This window comes from Lathyrus oleraceus, chromosome 7, assembly GCF_024323335.1.
Source record: "Lathyrus oleraceus cultivar Zhongwan6 chromosome 7, CAAS_Psat_ZW6_1.0, whole genome shotgun sequence".
NCBI classification, from domain to species: Eukaryota; Viridiplantae; Streptophyta; class Magnoliopsida; order Fabales; family Fabaceae; genus Lathyrus; species Lathyrus oleraceus.
Window position 1 is genome coordinate 245,990,535 of NC_066585.1, and position 24,526 is coordinate 246,015,060.

At 39.5% G+C, this 24,526-nt stretch overlaps 1 pseudogene; it reads right to left on the bottom strand.

Annotated features, from left to right (window-relative positions):
• Nucleotides 1-13,939: 13,939 nt before the first annotated feature.
• LOC127109123 (uncharacterized) lies at nucleotides 13,940-14,039 on the bottom strand (annotated as a pseudogene).
• Between the last annotated feature and the right edge of the window lie 10,487 nt (nucleotides 14,040-24,526).

Consider the following 24,526-nt stretch of genomic DNA (forward strand, 5'->3'; position numbering starts at 1 on the left):
GCTTCAATCTCAAAAAATGCTTCAATGCTGCACTGTTTTCTTCAATTCCACGTGTAAACCTGCTCAAGAACAACTCAGAAACAAGGATCAAGCAAGAGGAATGGATTGAATGTGAAGAAATTGCGAGAAATTTTTGAGAGAAAATTTTTGGTGTTTTGATCTAGATATGAAATTGTGATTGTTGTCCATGCTGAAAACAGTTAGGGTTTCATTTATATATGCTATGCTAATCACCCTTCTAATCATGTTTAGCCAATGGTAAGTGGAATTAGCAAAATGAGGTGTTTGTGCAATTTAGCTTTTTCACCCTATGCATGAAAATGCATGGTGAACAGTGCACGGGATTGTGTTTGTTTTCACTCAAAAAAATCATTTTGGAGCTAAAGGCAATGGTGGAATGTTCAAATAATGCACCAATTTTAAACTTCATATTTTCCCTCCAAGAATCAAGTGAAATGGCAAATGTTCATATGATGATAATTGATGAAATACAATGCATGATTTGGAATTTAGAGGTCAAAATAAGAACAATGCAAAAAGAACCATCCAATTTGGAGTTTTGGTTGAGAAGTTATGCCCATTTGAATCTTCATACACACTTTGCCATGTTTCGATCATATCTCCTTATCCACACATGAGAAATTGATGATCTTGGACTTTTTGGGAATGGGAGAGAAAGATCTACAACTTTCATGTTCAACAAAATTTCATTTGAAGCCTTTTTGATGATGTAATTTGAAGTTGAAGTTGGGTTAAAACCTTTCCATTTTTGGCAAATTCAAATTATAGGTCACTTTCTATTTTTGGAAAGTTTTGACCTGACTTTAAATTCTTCAATGTTGATGTTTGAAATGTCAAATGAGACTTGTTTGAACATGAATGAAGTATTTCTAAGCACTTCCCACATCCAAATCCACAGTTGACCTGACAGTTGACTTTCTAAGCTTTCAGTTGACTGGGAATTGTTCTGATGAGATTCAAGCCTCTACCACTTAGGATTTTGATTCAAAATGGCATCATAGCTCATATGAACTCTTGATAATGATTGTGGGGTCCAAATTCTCAAGAATGGCCACCATCTATTGCTCAATGACTGCCTTTGATTAGATGACATATTTTTGTACTCTTGGTTAATGATGAAAAGAAAAGCAATAACATACAAATGCAAAACATGCTTGGTGATCAAGAATCACTCTCAAAACGATAACCTACCCACTAGGAAGGAAGCAAAGGTGCACAATGATCCTTGAGGCAATGATATGATATGATATGATGCCATGAGGGATCTTAGGGACAAAATTGGGGTCTTACAGATGCCCCTATTTAAGGTCATTCTAGCCGGAGAAGTGAAGTTTAGAAATCTTCATCTCGACGCGGTAGAATGGGCTTAAATAACGGTAATGAGACAAATTTTGGCCCCTAAGAGACCTCATGATGCAGATGTATGCATGCAAAAGAAACAACCTCTGTGGGGGATACTGGTCCACAAAGAAGAAAAGACGATCCATCGGAGTAATACACTCACCAGGAACAGAGACTCTAACAAGATTCTCATGGAGATAAGAAAAAGAAAAAGAATGCGTGAGTAGGACACGACTCTGAATTAGGGGAAACTGACGCGACGCGAACAAGACACGACTGGACTGGAGACCTCACTTGGGAGTGAAGAACTCAAACTGGGAAAAGAAGAAAATTCCAAAGGGACAAATCCAATGGAAAGAGTCAAGCTGACTCAAACTATCCACGAAGGATACCTCGGATAAAAATCCGGACTCGGACCAGGGAAAAGATTCACAAAGAATCTCCCTGCCGGGGAAAATTGCGTATATTGGGGAACAACACCAATACAGCACCAGGGTAAAACACAACAGGAAACCCCACTGGAGAAATGTCTAACAAAGAGACTCTCCTGGAGAAGCAACAAAAAATGAGGTGTTACCGGTATAAGGGTAACGAACTCAGGAAGAATGAATATCTAAGACCGATATAAGGGTGAGAGATATCAATCAACCAAACATCTGAGAAAGACCCGAAAAAGGTACATCAACTCAGGAAAATCTGACTCCACAGGGAACCAAGGTCATAATAGGGAGCAGAAAGGAAGGAACACCAGGGATACCAGTTACTGGGTATATAATAGGTGACCTACCGAAACGTGAATTGGTATATGTGCCAAAACACTCATCATCCGAAAGGAGGGCTTGAAAAAGCAAATCGACTTACAGGATGGACATTCGACTCCACAACGGGAAAACGAATCTTACTCAGCTGGGGACACAAACCCAAAGAGCGCATGAGATATAATATCCATTACCGTCAGAACGTGGATAGAATACTCGCATGAGATATATTATCTATTACCGTAAGAACGTAGACAATATACTCGCATGGAAGGAAACACCAGGGATACCGGTTACTGGGTATATAATAGGTGACCTACCGAAAACGTGGATTGGTATATATGCCAAAACACTCATCATCCGAAAGGATGGATATTCGATTCTACAAAGAATATGAATCTTACTCAGTTGGAGATAATCAACAAAGGACTCCAACCAAAGAGTGAAAGAGATATATTATTCATTACCGTCAGAACGTGAATAATATACTCGAAAGGAAGAGACACCGGAGATACCGGTTACAGGGTATATAATAGGTGACCAACCAAAAAGAGAGACAATCGTTACCAACAACAACAGGGTAAACGAAAGACAACTCACAGGGGATAAATTGCAAGCATCCGGCAATTATCCCAGAAACAAAGAATATTCGATTCCGCAAAATGGAACACGAATCTTACTCGACTGGGGAAACACAACAGGCTTCGACTGAAGAGTGCATGAGATATATTATCCATTACCGTCAGAACGTGGATAACATACTCGTATGGAAGATTATCCACAACCGGTTACTGGGTTAATAAAGGATAAATCGACCGAAAAGAAAGGCATCGGGATACCAAAACTAGGTATATAAAGATGACTGATCAAAGGGAGCAACAACATTACCAACAAAAGGGTAAATGAAAGACGATCAGCGGGGATGAATTGCATAAACAACAATTATCCACAAGGACTTGCTGGGGATAAAATTGCTAGCAAACGGCAAATACCCAGAAGCAAGGGGGGAAAATCAACATCGAATATTGAATGAAGATAACCATAAAGAGTAACCATCATCGGTTAGGATGAACAACAAGGTTAACTCTGCAAAGAGGAGAAATTAGGGTTTACAACTACCGAATACAGGGTAGAAGACCATAACTCTGGCTAAGGATAAAATTGCTAGCATCCGGCAATTATCCACAAGAAAGCACAGACTCCGTTGGGGATAAAACCACAACAACATAGGATTTACAACTACCGAATACGGGGTAGAAGACCACAAAATCCACCATCAACCAGAATGAACCACAAAGGTTACCTCTGCTAGGGGAAAAGAGATAGGACTTACAACTACCGAAAACGGGGTAGTAGCCAACAACTCTGATGAGGATAAAAGATAGGGTTTACATCTACCGAATACGGGGTAGAAAACCAACGACTCCGCGTGGGGAATGAAAGAACCACAATTCTGCACGGGAAACAAAATAGGGTTTATAACAAACCACCAACTGCTGAGGAGCAAGCAAAACTAGGATTTACGACTACCGACTACTGGGTAGAAAACCAACGACTCTTGCTGAGGAATAAAAGGTATATCACCACAAATTCCGCCAAGAAGAGGGAACATAGGACTTACAACTATCGGTATAAGGGTAGAGGCCCAAAAAGATTCCGCTGGGGATAAGATGAACTATTGTCGGTTACTGGGCAATTCATTCATTTATTCCACAGGGAAGCACAAGAAACAGTTGACAAATTCCTATTCAGGAACAGACCAAAAAGGCAAACTGAATCAAAACTCGTCCTAATGAGGATATAACTCAATAGGGAGATCCATCCCAATATATGTGTTGGGAGGAAACGGAAGAAACCGTCATCCACGAGGATATATCTCAGTGGGGAACTGCAGAAGAAATGACAGACACTTTCTGCTTATGGGGCTGACTCTATATTGAGAGATTTAAACACCCAACATCTGCTTGGGGAGATATATAAAGAGATCTATATCACCATTAGCAGGGAACAACAAACAAAAGATATATGGCAAAAAATGCAACATGAATATCTGAATGTTTATGATTATGCATGAATACGCGTAATTTATGTTTGATGAATGCTGACAAAACAGACATATCTAACACAAACAGGGTCCGGGAATCAAACGCCCGGTACTACACTTCCAGAGGAAAACCCAACTAGAAAGCCACTCTGCTGAAGATCCACATGCTAAAAGCAAAGATCTGCGGGGAGGCAAAAGATCAGAGATATCAGGAAATCACAAAATCTCTGAGTGATGGATCAACAATCAACCCAACTGGGGAACAGAAAGTCACAACAGGCAACAACAGCCACAAAGACAAATCTATTGGGGAAAGGGAGAAATCCCAAACTATCTGCAGGGAGATTCTCAGTATCAACTGGGAAACAAGAGTTCACTACACAAGGCAGAACTGCCACGAAAGCAACTCCAAATAACTCCGCTGGGGAATAACCCACAAAGAGAGAACAGATCATCCATGTAGAATCTAACTGCACAAGCAACTCTATTGGGCATACTGTCAGCCATTCCATTGGGGAATACACCCACTGAGGGAAAAATAGATCACACAAGTAGTTTCTGCAACAAGCCACTCTACTGGGGATCAAAAGCATCAGGAAATCAACCAAATCTCTGGATGATAGATCACCCACCGACCCAACTAGGGAAAACAACTCCGGCGGGGATCCTGACTCTGTTGGGGATACCCACTCTATTGAGGGACCACATAGATACAATCCACCATACCACAAATCTACTGGTGGTTCAACTGCGGATGAGGAGGAGAGCTGGGGATCAACCACCAAATGTTGAACCTTCCAAGAGAAACCCAACAACCGCGGAGGAGGAAAATAAACACTGCTCTGCTGAAGAGATAAGAGGTGAAAACCTCAACAAGCGCTCCGATGGGGAGGAATAGCATATTATATCAACAAACCCTGCTAGCGACTGTGCTGAGGAAAGTGGTAAAGTACCGGGATGTCAACCCACCAACCACTGAATCTTCCAAAAGAAAGCACCCATGCTGAGGAGAGAATACTGTTTGGAGAGAACTGTGAAGTTTTAACCAACACTCTGCTTGGGGAACAACCCCAACAAAAGCTCTGCTTGGGGAACAACCCCAACAATAAATCTGGAGAAAAAGGATACAGCCAAGCCAGGAATATGAACAAATGTCTTACCTGTTGGAAATCATGCCACCCTTGGGAGAGCACTGAGAAATTCTTAAGTATCCTTTCGTCATTGTAAATGTTTACTTTGTTTGAAACAACAATTTGAAAATTTTATTTTTTTAAAACAATGACATTTTATCAATTAAAACATACAAAACATTTGTCGAATTGAAACAAATAAGAGTGCAAATAATTGGATAAAAGCTCAAGTTGATTTGATGGAATGGTAGCCTGCAAATGGCAAGACTCCATAGATCTGTACAAATTTGAAATTAGTGATATATATTGGAAGAGGGCTACATTGAACATAATGATCCTTTCTCTACCAATTTGAATCTCGATGTATTCGAAGCTTCAGTCGACGACGAATCAAGAATCTCTGACGAATAGACGGCTGTGGAACAGAAAGTTTTGTCAGGATGCAGTTACTTGCCAAATCCCTAATTTTTGCCTAGATTTCCCCAGGGTGAGGTACTCAATCTAGCGGGATGCAAATATTCTTTTTCGTGTCTCTAACTTTTGCCTGGATCACCCTTTCGGGTTCTCCACCGAGACGCTCATTTTTGCCTAAGCCGCCCTTTCGGGTTTTCAACTTAGCGAGCTATTCTGTTTTTCTTTTATACTCTTTTTTTTAGGCAAAGTATTTCTTGACTGTGTAGCACCTCAAATTTGCACCTATCATTGTACATACATTTTCATATTAGGTCATAGCATATCATGGTCCATTTGCATAGCATTGCATTGTCCCATTTGCCTCAAGTGCAAGCCAATCAAGAAATTAGGTCAAACTGATCAGGAGATCAGTCAATCAAGCAAGCAAGCACAATTTTCATTGAGCCAAGGCCCTAGGGTTTGTCCAACAAGTTCACACGACTTGGAGGTCCATTTGAAGTGTTCAAGTCAAGGGTTGAAGGCTTGGAGGTCATCAGTTCATACACAGACAGTCAAAAACCCTAGAAAGTCAAAGACAGTCAACAGTCAGTCAAAGCAGTGGATGGTGGCCATTCTTGTGGAGTTTGGGCACCATGATCAATAATCAAGAGTCCATGACTTGGGGATCCATTTGAAGTGTTTTGGTCAAGGATTGGATGTTCAGAAGTCATCAGTCAATGCACAGTCAGTCAGAAACCCTAAAAGTCAACTGTTGGTCAACTGTCCATTTAATCAGTGATTTGATGTTGGAAATTGGTTTGAGAGGTCTCATTCATGTCCAAATAGTCCTCATATATCATGTCAAACACCATCATGGAAGAATTTGAAGCCGGACAAGAAATTTCCAAAAATGGAAACTGGACCTGTAACTGAAACTTACCAAAAATGGAAAGTCTTGATCCTCAAACCTACATCATGATACAAGCTTCAAATGAATTTTTGCCCAACATGAAAGTTGAAGATCTTGTTCTCCCATTTCCAAAAAGTCCAAGAACTCTCAATTCCCATGTGTGGTTGGCAAGTTATGATCGAATCGATTTCAGAAATTCTTGAACTTCAAAAGGCCATATCTCTCAAACCATTTGGCCAATTTGGGTGGGGTTTTTTCCTACAAGTCACATTTGATCCCCTCTTTCCAAAAATATAGACATCATGTACCAAAACCTTGCCAATCAAAATGGCATTTTTTGACTTGTTTCATTAAAATTCAAGTTTGACCAATGGTTGACTTTTTAAAATAATCATTTCTAACCAATTCTACCAATCAAACATGTTCTGAAAATGCATTTAAAACTTGTTGCAAGCCCATTCTTGTGCAGTACATGAAGCCATGCCTAGTTTGCTTGAATTTTGGGAAGAAAGTACAAGTTTCACCAAACCTATCCCACAAATCCATGGACCATGCCTTGTACATCAAAACAGAAGATTTTTACCTCATTTTCTGTCATGGAAAACAAGTTGCAGCCAGCATAACCAACAGAAAAAACATTGGTTCTCTCATTCTCCAAAAAATCACATTTTGGCCATTTTCTCAAAAGTTGTCCAAAATTTCCAAAGAGTTTGACATGGCCTTGCCTAAAGCAACATCAAACAGCATATCAAAACATGATTTTCTGCCATTGTAAACACAACTAGCAGCCATCAAACACAGAAAACACAACAGAAAATCACTCATTTCTCTAAAACTTCATTTTTGCATTTTCCAACTTTCTGTCAAAAACCTCCAAAGAACCAAACCTTGCCTTGCTTAAAACAACATCTATACCACATTGTGAAGATATTGCAACCATATTTCTTCAACTGGAAGCTCACTTTCTAGCACTGTTTTTCCAAAGCTCCTTTAATGGCAGAGTTGATTTAGAGCCAAACCAGTTCGTTTCAAGCCAAGGCATCTTCACTATTCCTCATTGAGAGCACAAGAGAGCATCTGTTTCACATCAAAACCACCAAACCGCATCTGTACCGCGACTGTTCATCAAATTTGGTCAGGATTCGACCTCCTTATTTTGTTAAATTATTACATGTTTTAGAAAGGTCTCTTGATGCTGAGTTCATTGATTGTTGTAGTTTTGAAAATGGTTGATTATCGAGAGAGAAAATTGGAATTTAAGTTTGGTTGTTAAACTTTATTTTGCATGATGCTTCCATTTCAGCATGATTTAGGGTTAATGGTTGTTGGTTTGTTGTTGTATATGACGAGAGGATCACGTTGATATGCTGTTTTTTGAGTTTGGTTGACGAATGCTCGTGCTGTCTTTTAAAAATGATGAACAAACTGATGTTGCTACAGTGAGCCAAAACGCGATGCCCAGTTTTCTTTCCTTTTCATTTCCACGTTACTGTAGCTTAATTAGGGTTTTTCTTTTTTAACTTGCATGAAGAAGGTGAAATGTAATTGGTTGTTGAAAGTGGGCCAGGCAGCGTGATTGGTCCTTATCACTTGTTGACCGCGCTTTGACTTTCTATGATTAAATGAAACGCTGAGTTTCAACACTCAGCAGGGGGCGTTTTGGTCTTTTGGCATTTTATTACATATTTATTCCAATTAAAATCAATTCATCTCAATGTTTATTTCATTTTGTTTCATCATTTTACAAAAATCATAACTTGTTTATTTCAATTCCAAATCCAGTGGGGTTTTTTGCATTAGCTTCATCATGATCTCTACTTTTTTATCATGATTTTTCCAGAATTTTGTGATCAATGGTTTTTGATTGGTATTAGGGTTTGTGACATGTGACCAATTTTTGTACACTTTGCCAAAACATTTGTGAAATGGTGATACTTTATCCAATGGCTCCCAAATTTTTTGTGCTAAAACTAGACACACTCATGGTGATTTTGGTGTAGAGTTTGTGAATTTATCTTATCTGGATTGTGAGTTATGAATTTTTGAATTAGGGTGTGACAATTTGTGTCACACCATTGATGTCCAACTTGCTGATTTTTGTATCCATGCTTCTTGACCTCCAATTGATCTGATTTTTTGCATGAACCTACTCTTGTATGTCTAGTTTACATGTGAATTTTCTTGGAATTATTTGTGGCATTTCCTAATTGTTTGAGATTTTCTCCCCTGCTTGGTCATATGTTGACTTTTTGTGACACATGTTCCCATTTCATTTGTGAAATTCTCATACTTTATTAGATGGACATGAAATTTTACATGAGATAACTAGACATCTTAATCTTTGCCATGGTTTTGGTCCCATTCATTTATCATATGCCACCTCTGATTTATGAATTTTTCAAGTTGATGCATGTTTGGTTGACTTCTTTGAGCATGTTCAAAATTGCCTTGACTTTCTGATTTTCATTGACTGCCTTCCACTTGTCCAAATGAGATGAAATTTTACATGCTTACCATGCTATGTGTTAGGATTGATCATGATTTATTTGGTGATTTTTGGAAATGTTTGAGTTGACTTTTGATGCAAGTCTTGCTGTTGACTTCTATGAGCTCTCATTTGCCATGCTTTGATTTCTTTTGCTTATGAAATGATGATGATGCATGATATGAACATGAAACCAATTGGGTTTGCTTCCTAAATGTTTGAATTTGATTTTGATTAGACATTGCTTGCTGTTTTGACTTTTTCATTCTCTTTTGACCCTAGGCTTGTCCTAGTGGTCCTGTTACTCACTTTTGAGCTTGTGTTTTCAGGTTGACCAACAAATGACCAATGAGACCAATTCTTTTTGATTGAGCTTGCTTGAATATCATTGTCTAACTTGATTGTTTTGTAGGTGGCTTGGCTCACATGCCTTGAGCCTTGTGCCTTGCACATTCATTTGCTTCTGATTAACTGTTAATGTCTGTTTCCTTCTGCTTTGTTTTGAAGTTGCATACTAACATCTGCTTGACTGTTTCAGGTGCTTTTAGTTGCTTAGTTCCTTGTGAACTTTTGCTTTGCTTTGCTTGTATAAGCAATTTGCATTGAGGTATAACTTTCTAACTTCATGTAGTCTGGAAGACCTGGTCTGTTACTAGGCCAGGCAACTGTCTGAAGTCCTCCTTAAGAGGCAATGTTTGTGGATGTTTAATTTTGTCCTTGCATAGAGTCAAAGTCCTCCTAAGTGAAGAGGCAATTGGCAGAACCCAAGGGATATGCAACCTATCCCCTGCTATTCAGTGTGTCATCTGCCTTGCTCACACCACTGTGTTGATGCATTGCAGATACAAACCTAAGATCTTGTACAATTGTACAGTTGAGTCAGTTTTAAGTGTGTAGAAAGGTTCCCACATTCTGAACCCACACATTCTTGTCTTGAGCTCTCCCAGGCCAGGGATAAGAGCTGTGAAGTCTCATCTTCACTCACCTTTCATCTGCTTCACCTTAGCCCCTCAATGGCAAGGTTAAGAGCACATTCACCCAGTTCCAGAGGTTTGTTTGTTGAGGTTGATATGACCCCTCGACTAAAACCTAACCCTTGTTTGAGCCACTTGCTTGTGTATAGTGTGTGCTATCTGTGCTTGTAGGATTGTTTGACTTGCTTCCTGTGCAAGTTAGGATTGTTTGACTTGCTTCCTGTGCAAGTTAGGATTGTTTGACTTGCTTCCTGTGCAAGTTAGGATTGTTTGACTTGCTTCCTGTGCAAGTTAGGGTTAGTTTAGACTTGCTTCCTGTGCAAGTTAGGTTTTGCTTGGCTTGCTTCCTGTGCAAGTTAAGTGTGTGTGTGGCTTGCTTCCTGTGCAAGTCATGCTTAGGATAGGCTGGCTCCCTGTGCCAGTTAGCTAGAAACCTTAACTTAGGGATGAATTTGCATGATAACATCTAGGCTCGAGTCGTAGTCTCCCTAGTTGTGTCTCCCTCTGTTATCTGGTTAGGCTAGTCCTGTATCCCTCTGTAGGGGAACTACATCGCCCTGATCTTCACACCAGATGAAGTATGTAGGCAGGAGATTGAGCTGATCTCTCCAGGCGCCCTTTTTCTTTTTTGCGTGTGTTGTTTGACAGTTGCTAGGCTCGAGTGCCTGACTCCTTAGCAATTTGTTGTCTGTTTGTTGAGTGTGTGCTTGACAGTTATAGGCTCGAGTCCCCGACTCCCTATTAACTTGTTGTGTTGTTGTGTGCTTGGAAGCTGATGTAAGTCCATCGAGTGGCATTTGGGTTCCAGTGTGGGTGCGTTTAGGTTCGGATGCTGATGTAAGTCCAGTGGTTGGCATTCAGGCTCCACGTTTGCCTTTGCCTGTGTTTATTTGTGTGCATGTCAGCCGAGCTACGAATGCTCTGATTCTTCTCTCGTCCGAGAAGATACGTATGCATAGGATGCGACATCCTAGCGAGCATGTGTCGTTTCCCCAGTCCGAACTACTTCGACTCTGATGTCTATGCCTGATAGACTAAGTAGGCCCAGGAAACGATGTCCTGCCGAGTCAGTTTCAGTCAGTTTCTTGTGTCTCTTTCAGCCAGTGTGTGTGTGTTTGAGCAGTGTTTAGCAACCATTTTTCCTTTCTATTGTGCGTGGATCCCGTAGAGTACTACGGATGCGTAGGGGTGCTAATACCTTCCCTTCGCATAACCGACTCCCGAACCCATACTCTTTGGTCGCGAGACCATGTCTTTTCCAGGTTTACTCTGAGCGTTTCCTTTCCCTCTTTTGGGATAAATAACGCACGGTGGCGGCTCTGTTGTTCTTGTTTTCCCGCCGGTTTTTCGCGTGATGCGACAGACTGCATCTGAATTCACAGGATGAGTGAAATCCTCCCCATCCATTGTTGTAAGCAACAAAGCTCCGCCTGAAAAGGCTCTCTTAACAACATATGGACCTTCATAGTTTGGAGTCCATTTGCCCCTGGAATCTGATAACACGAAATTATATCACATTTTAAGACTTAATTCAATTAGATTATATTATCATTTACTTTAGTTTATCTCATTTTATCAGATATTATGCAGTATTTCCTTGCTATTTATGTCAGGTATCCATTTTGAAGCAAAAGTGAAAAAGGGAAGAAAAGGAGGTGTAAAAAGGAAACAAATAACAAAGACCAAGCCCAGCCCAAAGAAAGTGCACGTTATGCCTGTGACGGGCGTCACAAGGGTTGTGACGAGCGTCACACTAAAAACATTCCTGTGACGAGCGTCACACATGGTGTGACGAGCGTCACACCAGTCCTCTATATTTTTGGCGCAAGGAACTCAACTGACCACGTTGAAAGCTATTTCCACGCTTAACCCTCGGAACGAGACCACGCACACGGAAACCCTTGAAAAGCAGTTACACCAGCAGCTGTATAAATAACAGCTAATTGGGAAGTTTCAGAGGACCGGTATTTCCACGCTCACATTGCCGAAGCTCTGCCAAATTTTCTTTTCACGCCTTTTGCTTATTTTTTTCTTTTCCAGCATTGTTTATTTTATTTATTTCTTTTGCAAGCTTTACGTTCTTTTTCCCTTGCAAATTTACCTTTCCAGTTTTAGCTTTTAGATATTTTTCGCATAATAGTTTCTACACCGGAAACTATTGTGCAATTTTATACTGGATTTAACCTTACGTTATATTCCAGTTTTATTTCCTTGATTTAATTTACTGTTTAATTGAAGAATCCAAGAACAAATCCTACCGGCTTGTGGTAGAGTGTTCAAGACTATTGTATTACGCATTCAGGTTCTTTAATCATTATTTAATATTTTGTTTTATTATTTATCTATATTATCTACCTGGAATGAGTCTGTTTATGCATGATATAAATTCTTATTTATTTAGCATGTCTGGCTAATTTGCCTAGGTATCGGTATGTAAAGTAAGCAGAATAAGGGATCAAGACTGAGTCGGTCTACCTAAACTTAAAATCAAAATCAATCTTTTTACGGTCTCAACTTACAGGTTTAATAACAAGATTTTTTTACAAAAGTAAAAGACATAAAGAAGTTAAAATCAATAGAGCGAGAGTTTGAGATTTTAACTGGACAGTGTAAGTTAGGCATTAATTCTAGATCAGGGCGAAGCAAGTTTTAGAGTTAATTAAATTCTGACCTTTTCCAAAAAGTATTTTTAAAGATTGAATGTGAGGACGAGAGTTAAGCATTTGGATTTAATTATATAACCTAAGTCAACAGAGCGAGAGTTTGAGATAAGGGTGTTTAAAACGGTCAGTATTTTCTTAAAAAGAGTTTCTGCAACTTTATTGCTTTCAAAATATGGTTTTTGACTTAATTATAAGTGACAGCAACATTAATATAAAATCATGGTTTATTCAACAGAGCGAGAGTTTGAGATAGAACCTTTAACCAATAAAGTTAACCGAAACGATTCATTTTAAAACCAAGAAACCGACAAAGACTTGATTCCCTAGTTTTGACGAACTACATACCGATATCCGTTTTATTAATATTTAATCTAGATATTAGTTTAGCTCTTAGTTTTTTCCCCAAACAATCAAACATTTTCACCTTAGATTTACGTAGTAACCTTAGATAACGGTATATCGATTCATAAGTCCCTGTGGGATCGATATCTTTTAAAACTACGCGATAGAACTGTGCACTTGCAGTTTGTATCCCATTCTCGACTCACCCAGTCGAGCGATCAAGTTTTTGGCGCCGTTGCCGGGGACTTTTATTCAATCGATATCGTAACTCTTCCGTTACGCTGTAGAGACTAAGGTTTCTTTTTCTTCTATTTTCTTTCTTTCGTTGATTTGTATGCCACGCACTCGCTCTCAAGGCGAACCTCTCTATTTACGAATCAACGATATCGAACTATATCTCCGAGTCTTACGACGAATTCGGGAATATCGTGCTGAAAACAATCTCCCTCCTATAAACCTTCCTGATCTCAAAGATTTTCCTTCTTTAACCGAGATGGCAGAACCAGCTCGTGCTCTTAGAGATTACGCCGCTCCATCACAAGATGAACCGCATTCAAGTATTGCTCCGCCCGCAATCGAAGCAAACAACTTTGAACTTAAACCTTCGTTGTTGCAGGCTGTGCAACAGAACCAATTCTCTGGAAATCTTACCGAAGATCCAAACCTTCATTTATCCGTATTTGTCCAATACGCTGATACTGTTAAAGCTAATGGTGTCACTTCAGAGGCAATTCGACTTCGTCTTTTTCCTTTCTCATTAAGAGATAGCGCTAGAAGATGGCTTCAATCTCTTCCTTCCAACTCAGTCACCACATGGAACGAGTTGAAGAAAGTTTTTCTTGCCCGATATTTTCCACCAAGCAAAACAGCTATGTTAAGAGCCCAGATAAACGGATTTAAACAGAAAGACAACGAGTCTCTTTTCGAAGCATGGGAAAGATACAAAGACATGATGAGACTTTGCCCACACCATGGTTTGGAAGACTGGTTAGTAATTCACACATTTTATAATGGTCTCTTATACAATACAAGGTTAACAATAGACGCCGCTGCAGGTGGTGCACTAATGAACAAACCTTACGCTGATGCTTACCAGCTTATCGAGAGCATGGCCCAAAACCACTATCAGTGGGGAACCGAACGAACGAATGTGGAAAAACCTCAAACGAAAACTGGCATGTACGAGATAAGTAACCTTGATCACGTCAATGCAAAAGTGGATGCTTTGGTCCAGAAAATTGAAAGTTTAAACGTATCACCTCCAGCAGCCGTGGTTGCTATAACTCAGAATTGCGAGGTCTGTGGAATCCAAGGCCACACTCCTGCGGAATGTCAACTCTTGACTGGAATCCAAGCAGAGCAAGTAAACTATGCTCAAGGAAGCCCCTATTCGAATACCTATAACCCAAATTGGAAGAACCATCCAAACTTCTCATATAAGAGTAATAATGCTTTATACGCACCTGGACAGTCTCCAAATCAAGCCCCATCTATACCTCCGGGATATCAGAAACAGAATCCTAACAATAATACCCCTAGAAAATCCAACCTGGAAATCATGATGGAAAACTTTATAGCTTCCCAACAACAAACCAATAAAGATTTCTTAAACCAGAACATACACACTGGCGAACAACTTAAACGACTAGCAAGCAAAGTAGATGCCCTGGCTACCCATAACAAAATGCTGGAAACGCAAATATCTCAAGTAGCTCAACAACAAGCACCTACTGCTGCACCAACTGGTACATTCCCTGGACAGCCCCAACCCAATCCGAGAAGCCAAGCTCATGCAATTATATTAAGAAGTGGAACGGAAGTGGAAGGACCGTCTGACCCAAGGATAGAAAACCAAAACCCTAAGAAATCTACTGAGGACAGTGAACCTAAGGAAAAGGAAGAGAGTAATAAGGAAACCCTAGAAAAGAAGGAACCTTATGTACCTCCACCACCTTACAAACCACCTATACCCTACCCTCAAAGGCTTGTTAAAAACCAAAGATGTAGGCCAATTTAGAAAATTTGTTGATCTCCTTAAACAATTAAACGTTACAATTCCGTTTACCGAAGCTATTACGCAGATGCCTTCATATGCTAAATTCTTAAAAGAAATTCTTTCTAATAAAAGGAAACTTGAGGATAGCGAAACCGTTACACTCCCTGCCGAATGTAGCGCTATAATCCAAAACATGCCCCCTAAACTCAAGGATCCGGGTAGTTTCTCTATACCCTGTCACATAGGAAAATTTGTCATCGACAAAGCCTTATGCGATTTAGGAGCCGGAATTAGCGTTATGCCTTTATCCATATGTAAGAAACTGGAAATGGGAGAATTAAGACCGACCAAAATGTCTGTGCAATTAGCAGATCGTTCCATCAAATATCCTGTAGGAATCCTTGAAAACGTTCCCGTACGCATAGGTCAGTTTTACATTCCCACTGACTTCACAATTATGGACATTAGAGAAGATGATACGACACCTATTATACTAGGAAGACCATTCTTAGCAACTGCGGGTGCAATCATAGACGTAAAACGAGGACGACTCACCTTCGAAGTAGGCGAAGAGAAAATTGAATTCATTCTTTCCCAATTCTTGAAAGCACCTGCAATAGAAGATACATGTTACTTCATGGATATCATCGATGAATGCATAAAAGAAGCAGAGTCAGGAGAAGACAAATCATCAGACTATCTTTTAGAGGACAAATCTAAACAATGCCTAGCAATAACACCGGATCCTACGCAGTGTCTTAACAAACCAACCCCCGATTTGAAAACACTTCCCAAAAATCTGAGATATGAATTCCTAGACTTAGAACATGAACGACCTGTAATAGTTAATGCAGATCTAGGAAGACTCGAAACAGAAAAACTCCTACATATCTTAAGAAAATATCCAACCGCACTAGGATACCACATCACCGATCTTAAAGGAATAAGCCCTTCTATTTGTATGCACTGCATCATGTTAGAAGAAGACTGTAAAACCTCTAGGGAACACCAGAGAAGACTAAATCCGATCCTAAGTGAGGTAGTAAAGAAAGAAATAACCAAGTTATTGGAAGCAGGTATTATATATCCTATATCTGATAGCAAATGGGTTAGTCCTGTACACGTTGTACCAAAGAAAGGAGGCATAACCGTTATTGAAAACGAAAAAGGAGAAACTATAACTAAACGAATCGAATCGGGATGGAGAATGTGCATTGATTATAGGAAACTAAACAAAGCAACCCGAAAAGATCATTTCCCTTTACCATTCATTGACCAGATGTTAGAACGATTAGCTAAACATTCACATTTCTGTTATTTAGACGGTTATTCAGGCTTCTTTCAAATACCAATTCACCCTGATGACCAAGAAAAGACAACATTCACATGCCCTTTTGGTACCTTCGCGTATAGACGAATGCCGTTTGGTCTATGTAATGCCCCTGCAACTTTTCAAAGATGCATGATGGCAATATTCGCCGACTTTCTCGAAAACATCATGGAAGTATTTATGGATGACTTTTCTGTATACGGACAAAGTTTCGAAGAATGCCTTGAAAACCTGGAAAGAGTTCTGGAGCGATGTGTAAAAGTAAACTTAGTACCTAATTGGGAAAAGTGCCACTTTATGGTACAAGAAGGAATTGTTTTAGGACACATCATCTCGAACAGAGGAATTGAAGTAGACAAAGCCAAAATAGAGGTAATCGAAAATCTTCAACCACCAAGAACCGTGAGAGAAGTACGAAGTTTTTTAGGACACGCCGGTTTTTACCGACGATTCATCAAAGACTTCTCTAAGATAACTAAACCCTTAACCGGACTGTTGATGAAAGATGCTGAATTCATATTCGACGATAACTGTTTAAAAGCATTTCAAACTCTTAAACAAGCATTGATCTCCGCACCCATTATGCAGACACCAGACTGGAATGAACCATTCGAAATAATGTGTGATGCTAGTGATTATGCTGTAGGTGCTGTTTTAGGACAAAGAAAGGATAAAAAGCTTCACGTTATATATTACGCTAGCAGAACCCTGGATGAAGCACAGATGAATTATGCCACAACCGAGAAAGAACTCCTAGCAGTGGTATTTGCGCTAGATAAATTTCGTTCTTACCTGGTAGGAGCCAAAATAATAGTTTACACTGATCACGCTGCTATCAGGTACCTTTTAACAAAAAAAGATGCTAAACCTAGACTCCTAAGATGGATCTTGTTACTACAAGAATTCGACTTAGAAATCAAGGACAAGAAAGGAACTGAAAACGTAGTAGCAGACCACCTCTCTAGACTTGAGAACCTTGAACCGGAAAGAACATCCATTAATGATGATTTCTCGTATGATAAACTCATAGCTACTTTGGAAGAGAACAACTCCGACATGCAAGTAGAAACCACCTTAGCTATATCTGTCATACCATGGTATGCTGATCTAGTCAATTATTTAGCTGCCGGAATAGTTCCACCTACTTTATCTTACCAGCAGAAGAAACGATTCTTCCACGACATAAAACACTATTACTGGGATGATCCCTTACTTTTCAAAAGAGGCCCCGATGGTATTTTCCGTCGATGTATACCCGACGAAGAGGTAGAAAATATAATCCAACACTGTCACTCTGCGCCTTATGGTGGACACACAAGTACATCCAAGACCTGCTCTAAAATCCTACAAGCTGGCTTTTATTGGCCTACTATATGGAAGGACGTACATGCGGCCATTAAGGAGTGCGACAGATGTCAACGCACGGGAAACATATCTAGACGTGACGAGATGCCACAAAAAGGTATTTTGGAAGTAGAGATTTTTGACGTGTGGGGGATAGACTTCATGGGACCTTTCCCATCCTCTTTCGGTAACAAATACATACTCGTGGCAGTTGACTACGTATCAAAATGGATCGAAGCTATAGCTTCTCCAACAAATGATACCCGAGTAGTAACTAGACTCTTTAAAAATATAATATTTCCGAGATTTGGCATCCCAAGAATAGTAGTCAGTGATGGTGGATCACACTTTATATCCAAGGTACTCGAAAAACTACTACTTAAATATGGAGTGAGACATAGGATAGCAACACCTTACCACCCTCAAACCAGTGGACAAGTGGAAGTATCTAACAGAGAAATCAAGCAAATACTAGAAAAAACGGTCGCCACTTCAAGGAAAGATTGGTCACTGAAATTACCAGAAGCTTTGTGGGCATACCGAACTGCTTATAAAACTCCCATAGGGACGACCCCATTTAAGCTCATTTATGGAAAATCCTGTCACCTCCCGGTAGAATTAGAACATAAAGCCTATTGGGCTATTAGAAATTTAAATTTGAATTATAAAGCCGCCGGTGAAAAGAGAATCCTTGACATAAACGAATTAGAGGAACTCAGAAGAGACGCCTATGAAAATGCCAAAATCTATAAAGAAAGAACAAAACAATGGCATGACAAGCGTATATCAAGGAAAATCTTCAAGCAAGGCGACGCAGTACTTTTATTTAACTCTAGACTAAAGTTATTCCGGGAAAACTACGATCCAGATGGTCAGGACCTTTTCATATCACTAAAATCTTTCCCAGTGGAGCGGTAGAAATAAAAGGACAATCTACAGAACCGTTCACCGTAAACGGGCAACGTCTGAAACATTATCACTATGCGGAAACCAACGAGGATTCGCAAATTCTACACTTAGACGAAACGCCCCCAGGACTCATAGACCATATTTAACAGTTTCTTTGTCGAGCTTGCGACATTTAAACAAAGCGCTTAGTGGGAGACAACCCACAAATTAATTTGTTATTTTATTATTCTATTATTATTATCATTTCCCTATTTTTCTCTTAATTATTCTTTTAATTTCTATTTAGTATTCATTATTGATTTATTAAAAAAAAAAAAAAAGAAAAAAAAAATTATATATATATACATAATAATATTAATTATTTTCTTCTTTCGGCATTTGGCCAAATCCTGACTTAAACTCATGTTTCTTTTCTCTAGCTAACACTAACCAGATGGGACATTCTGATCGTATGGGTATCAAGTTCAGAGGAATGGCTCAGAAACGAAAGTTTGAAGAATTAGCCGCTAGAGAGATGCTACCTAGTTTATATGCTGATGATTGGGCTATGACTGCCCTTGGACTGAGACAGAGTGTCCTGTTTTTGCTGAATCAGATAGGATGGGAGACCTCCCCTATCCTGAGACATTTCACCACCTACCGGAGACTCACACTAGAATTCCTTAGTTCATTAATCTATCTACCCAGCCATGGAAGAGGAATTAGCAGAGGTTTTATCCAGTTCAGAATGTTCAATATGGAGTACCAATTTAATATTAGAGACTTCACCAACCTTTTAGGTTTTCCTACCTCCTTTGATACATTCACTGTAAGCCAGGAAGAACTTTTTGAATATAGAGAGCTTGAACACTTTTGGGGTAAGCTGACTGGAAATGATGAGCCCGAAGAACATGAGTTTCTCTCTGGAAACATACATAACCCGGCTTTTCGCTATTTCCATAAGGTCCTGACCCACACTTTATTTGGGAAGAAGTCAAATAGTACTTCAGTTTCACGTGATGAACTCTTCATCATATTTTGTGCTTCCCAGAACCGTCCAGTAAACGGTGCTACTTTTATGTTAGCTAATTTGGACCACCTTATCCAGGATGAGCGAGCACCCATTAGAATAGGCGGTTTGATCACTATGATAGGTAATGCTATTGGATTACGTCAGCCTATGCTTGACCTTAGCCCTTTTTGTGGCATTACTACTATGAGTATACCCTTCCTCTTCAACACTATGTTTATAGCAAACATAGGGTCTGATGAGTTTGAGCTTATTATTGATAACCAGGTTCTCTGCCTATTCACCATGCCCGATCCTAGAACTAGTGTTCATAACCAAAGGAACTGGCTCTATAACCTGAATGAAACCCCAACTCCGGCTGGATCCACTGAATCCATCCAGGATTATGAGATTTGTGATGACTATGAGCACTATGTTGACCATATCTCTCATGCTGAATCTGACCCTCAGACACCTTCCGGCTATTATGATATTGATCCTCCTCCTCAGCCTGTCCTGACCGAAGAATCAGCCATGCCTGATCTCCGACATCATATGCCAGGAACAGATATTAAAACCGTCATTGAAGCCTTGATGTCAGAGCAAGACGCCCTCAGGGAAGATTTCCACAACTTGAGACTTGAAATCCTAGAATACATGAGCAGCACGGCAAGTCAGTTACGTATGTTACGGCATCATGTTAACTCTTTTGCTCCTCCGGCCAGAGATCCGAAGATAGATGGAATTTAGTTATTTCTTTCTAAGTTATTTAGTTTTAGGCTAGATTTTTCATTAATGTTGTTTGAATTCATGTTTATTTCTATTTCATTTCATTGTTTTCCTTTCCTGTAATACATTATGATCATTCTTATTGAAGCTGTTTAGTTAATTTTATTATGCAATGGCTATTACGCTCTACTGTTGTTACCTATTATTATTATTATACAAAGCAAGTAAGCGTGCACAATACATTAAAATTGCAGACTAAAATGATCATAAGCAAAATGAAACATTAAAATACGCTACCAAAGTAATTCTGTGAAGCGCTGCTGAAAGCCTTTCCAAAAAGAAATGTGTGACGAGCGTCACACTACCCATAACGGACGGCACGTCTATTGCCTGTTACGAGCGTCACAGCCTTGTGACGAGCGTAACGCCCCTCAGACATGTGAACGTTAGGGAGCCGTTGGAGACGAACGTTACACTTTAACTTTTTACATTCCCCATTCATTTTTCATTTACCACACTTAATTACTCTTCAACCACTTTTTCTTTCTATCTTCCAACCCTTCTCCTATAAATACCTGCCAAAACTTCCTTCATTCACCACAAAACAATTCTCTCCTATCAAATACATTTCTTTTTCTTTCCAAATCATCCCTTCAAAAATTCATCACAATGGCGGGAAATCAAAATTTCGGAAATATCACCTTCCGATCCGGAGATGACAACTACCAGCAAGAGCAATTCGAACGTTTCCAACAGCGAGGCGTCGCTTCCACCAGGTACCCCGATTTAACTTGTTTACAACAATTAGGATTACTCCAAGGTATCGAATGGATGCTCCGCCTAGCCGACTTAACCTTCCTTTGCACTCATAATCAACCCACCTACCCATCCCTAACCTTAGAATTCTTAAGTTCATACGACTACACCACTCCCGCCGGTGAAGACGAATTTTTAACCGGTACCGCAACCTTCCGCATGTTCAACACCGAGTACTCCTTAACCCAAAACCAATTGAGTACCATGTTACAATTTCCCATAGAAGGTCAGGTACACCCCAGAATCCCTCCAAACTCAAACTGGAACACAGTTGGCGTTTTTGGCCTTTTTAAGAAAATTACCGGTATAGATACCTACAACTGGGAAGAACTCCTTCTCTCCCATATACATAACCCCACTATCCGGTACTTCATCCGCATCTTGCAAAACACAATTTTTGGAAGACAAACAACAGCAAGGTAAACTCAAAGGAGCTATTTTTCCTCCAATGCGTCTTCGAACCGGATACTCAGGTAAACGCCGCCTCTTTTCTCTTTCATCATATCCGCACCTTATGTGCTAGAGGCCGGCAACCCTTTATAATTGGTGGATTAATAACATCCATAGCACTTGGCCTGAACTTAGGGGATAAACTCCAAACTTTAGAATCCCTACCTCCCCTGTCTATGGATATCAGCTATTGCCGCTCCAGCCGCCTGATTAAAAACAGAGTAGGCGGAGGGTATTATCTTATGGTGAACAACCAGGCTGTCCCAAGCGTTGTTCTACCAAATATCGCCCTAACTGATGTCACAAACCCCGACTGCCACCTCTATGATCTAAACGCTCCTGAAACCACCGAGCCTTTACAAACAAACCCACAAACAGATGAGTTTGAAGAAATGGAACAAGGTGATCATCCTCCTACACAACGTTCAGCCCCGCTCAACCCTTCCGGTAATGCAACTGGCCCATCCTCCCAACGTCGTCGACGAAGAAGGCCTGCAACCAACGACGACATTATGGATGCTATCGATGGAATGCAGGTACAGAATGCAGAGATGATGCAGATGATGCGTCAAATGCAACAGCAACAGGACGCTCGGAATGCCATAACCGACCAGCGGTTTACTGAATTGTTCAGCAGGTTCGACAACTTAGACATACGTCAAAGATCACCAGGTCCAAGAACCAGAGGCGGAAGGCAGTCTTAGTTGTTATTTTCTTTGCATTTCCATTTTGTATTTCTTTCCCTTAAAACATTGAGGACAATGTTTAGTTTAAGTATGGGGGGGAAACAATATTCTTCCTATTTCCATTTTTCAAGTATGTTACCTTCCCTTTCATTGTTATTTCCCTTTCTTACTATCTAAAAAAAAAAAAAAAAAAAAAATTTATTTTAAGTTAAGTCCGAGTGTGAAAATTTCTATTATCTATTCCCTCAATTTTCTTGAGCCATAACAAAAAATTTTAACACACCCAATAAGTATAAAGGTTGCTTACTCTAAAAAACTTGAGTGAAATCAAAACAAAATCATTACCATAACAACGCTCTGAGAACCTCAATATGTTAGATCAGGATAAAGTACCTATTATACCGATTCCTTGAACTTTTAGTTCTATGGCAACCCCAAGTAGTTTATACAGAAGTCAGCACCATCTTAATAGCAAACTACGTGGAGAGCCGATGAATATAAGTGAATGATCCCCAAAGTAACCTAAGATATATAAATATATCAAGAAATGCACTAAGTAAATTAGGTGATCCTTACCAGATCATTTAATCTAAAGGTTGCAGATCATGCAAAAGCACAATACGAAAGATCCATTATGAGTTGGTTCAGTAGGAATCTGGTACTGAACTTGGTAGGGCGGACTACGGTTCGATCCCCCGCAATTTGCAATGGACTGAATAATGAAGTTATCCGACTTATGTACCAGAACTTCTAGCTAAAAGCGGATCATAATCACTAACCGGTTACTCCACTATGTGCGCGAAAAGATAAAGGGCTTAATGTGATTTCGCTAGAATGAAAACGGGTAAAATAAGACCAAAGGAACCAGGATAGCTATCATAGGGTACTTGAACTGATTTGCATAAGGTAGGGTTATCTAAGTTGTAACGGTAGTTGTTGATGTCAAGATTAAACTCAAGTCCTCCCAAACAAAAACCCATTTGCAACCTAGTACGAATTGATGTGTGCTTTGAAATTTCATCTGGCTAAAACTTTTAACAAGTTCTATACTGAATTTTGCTTGAGGACAAGCAAAGATTTAAGTATGGGGGAGTTTGATAACACGAAATTATATCACATTTTAAGACTTAATTCAATTAGATTATATTATCATTTACTTTAGTTTATCTCATTTTATCAGATATTATGCAGTATTTCCTTGCTATTTATGTCAGGTATCCATTTTGAAGCAAAAGTGAAAAAGGGAAGAAAAGGAGGTGTAAAAAGGAATAAAAAGGAAACAAATAACAAAGACCAAGCCCAGCCCAAAGAAAGTGCACGTTATGCCTGTGACGGGCGTCACAAGGGTTGTGACGAGCGTCACACTAAAAACATTCCTGTGACGAGCGTCACACATGGTGTGACGAGCGTCACACCAGTCCTCTATATTTTTGGCGCAAGGAACTCAACTGACCACGTTGAAAGCTATTTCCACGCTTAACCCTCGGAACGAGACCACGCACACGGAAACCCTTGAAAAGCAGTTACACCAGCAGCTGTATAAATAGCAGCTAATTGGGAAGTTTCAGAGGACCGGTATTTCCACGCTCACATTGCCGAAGCTCTGCCAAATTTTCTTTTCACGCCTTTTGCTTATTTTTTTCTTTTCCAGCATTGTTTATTTTATTTATTTCTTTTACAAGCTTTACGTTCTTTTTCCCTTGCAAATTTACCTTTCCAGTTTTAGCTTTTAGATATTTTTCGCATAATAGTTTCTACACCGGAAACTATTGTGCAATTTTATACTGGATTTAACCTTACGTTATATTCCAGTTTTATTTCCTTGATTTAATTTACTGTTTAATTGAAGAATCCAAGAACAAATCCTACCGGCTTGTGGTAGAGTGTTCAAGACTATTGTATTACGCATTCAGGTTCTTTAATCATTATTTAATATTTTGTTTTATTATTTATCTATATTATCTGCCTGGAATGAGTCTGTTTATGCATGATATAAATTCTTATTTATTTAGCATGTCTGGCTAATTTGCCTAGGTATCGGTATGTAAAGTAAGCAGAATAAGGGATCAAGACTGAGTCGGTCTACCTAAACTTAAAATCAAAATCAATCTTTTTACGGTCTCAACTTACAGGTTTAATAACAAGATTTTTTTACAAAAGTAAAAGACATAAAGAAGTTAAAATCAATAGAGCGAGAGTTTGAGATTTTAACTGGAC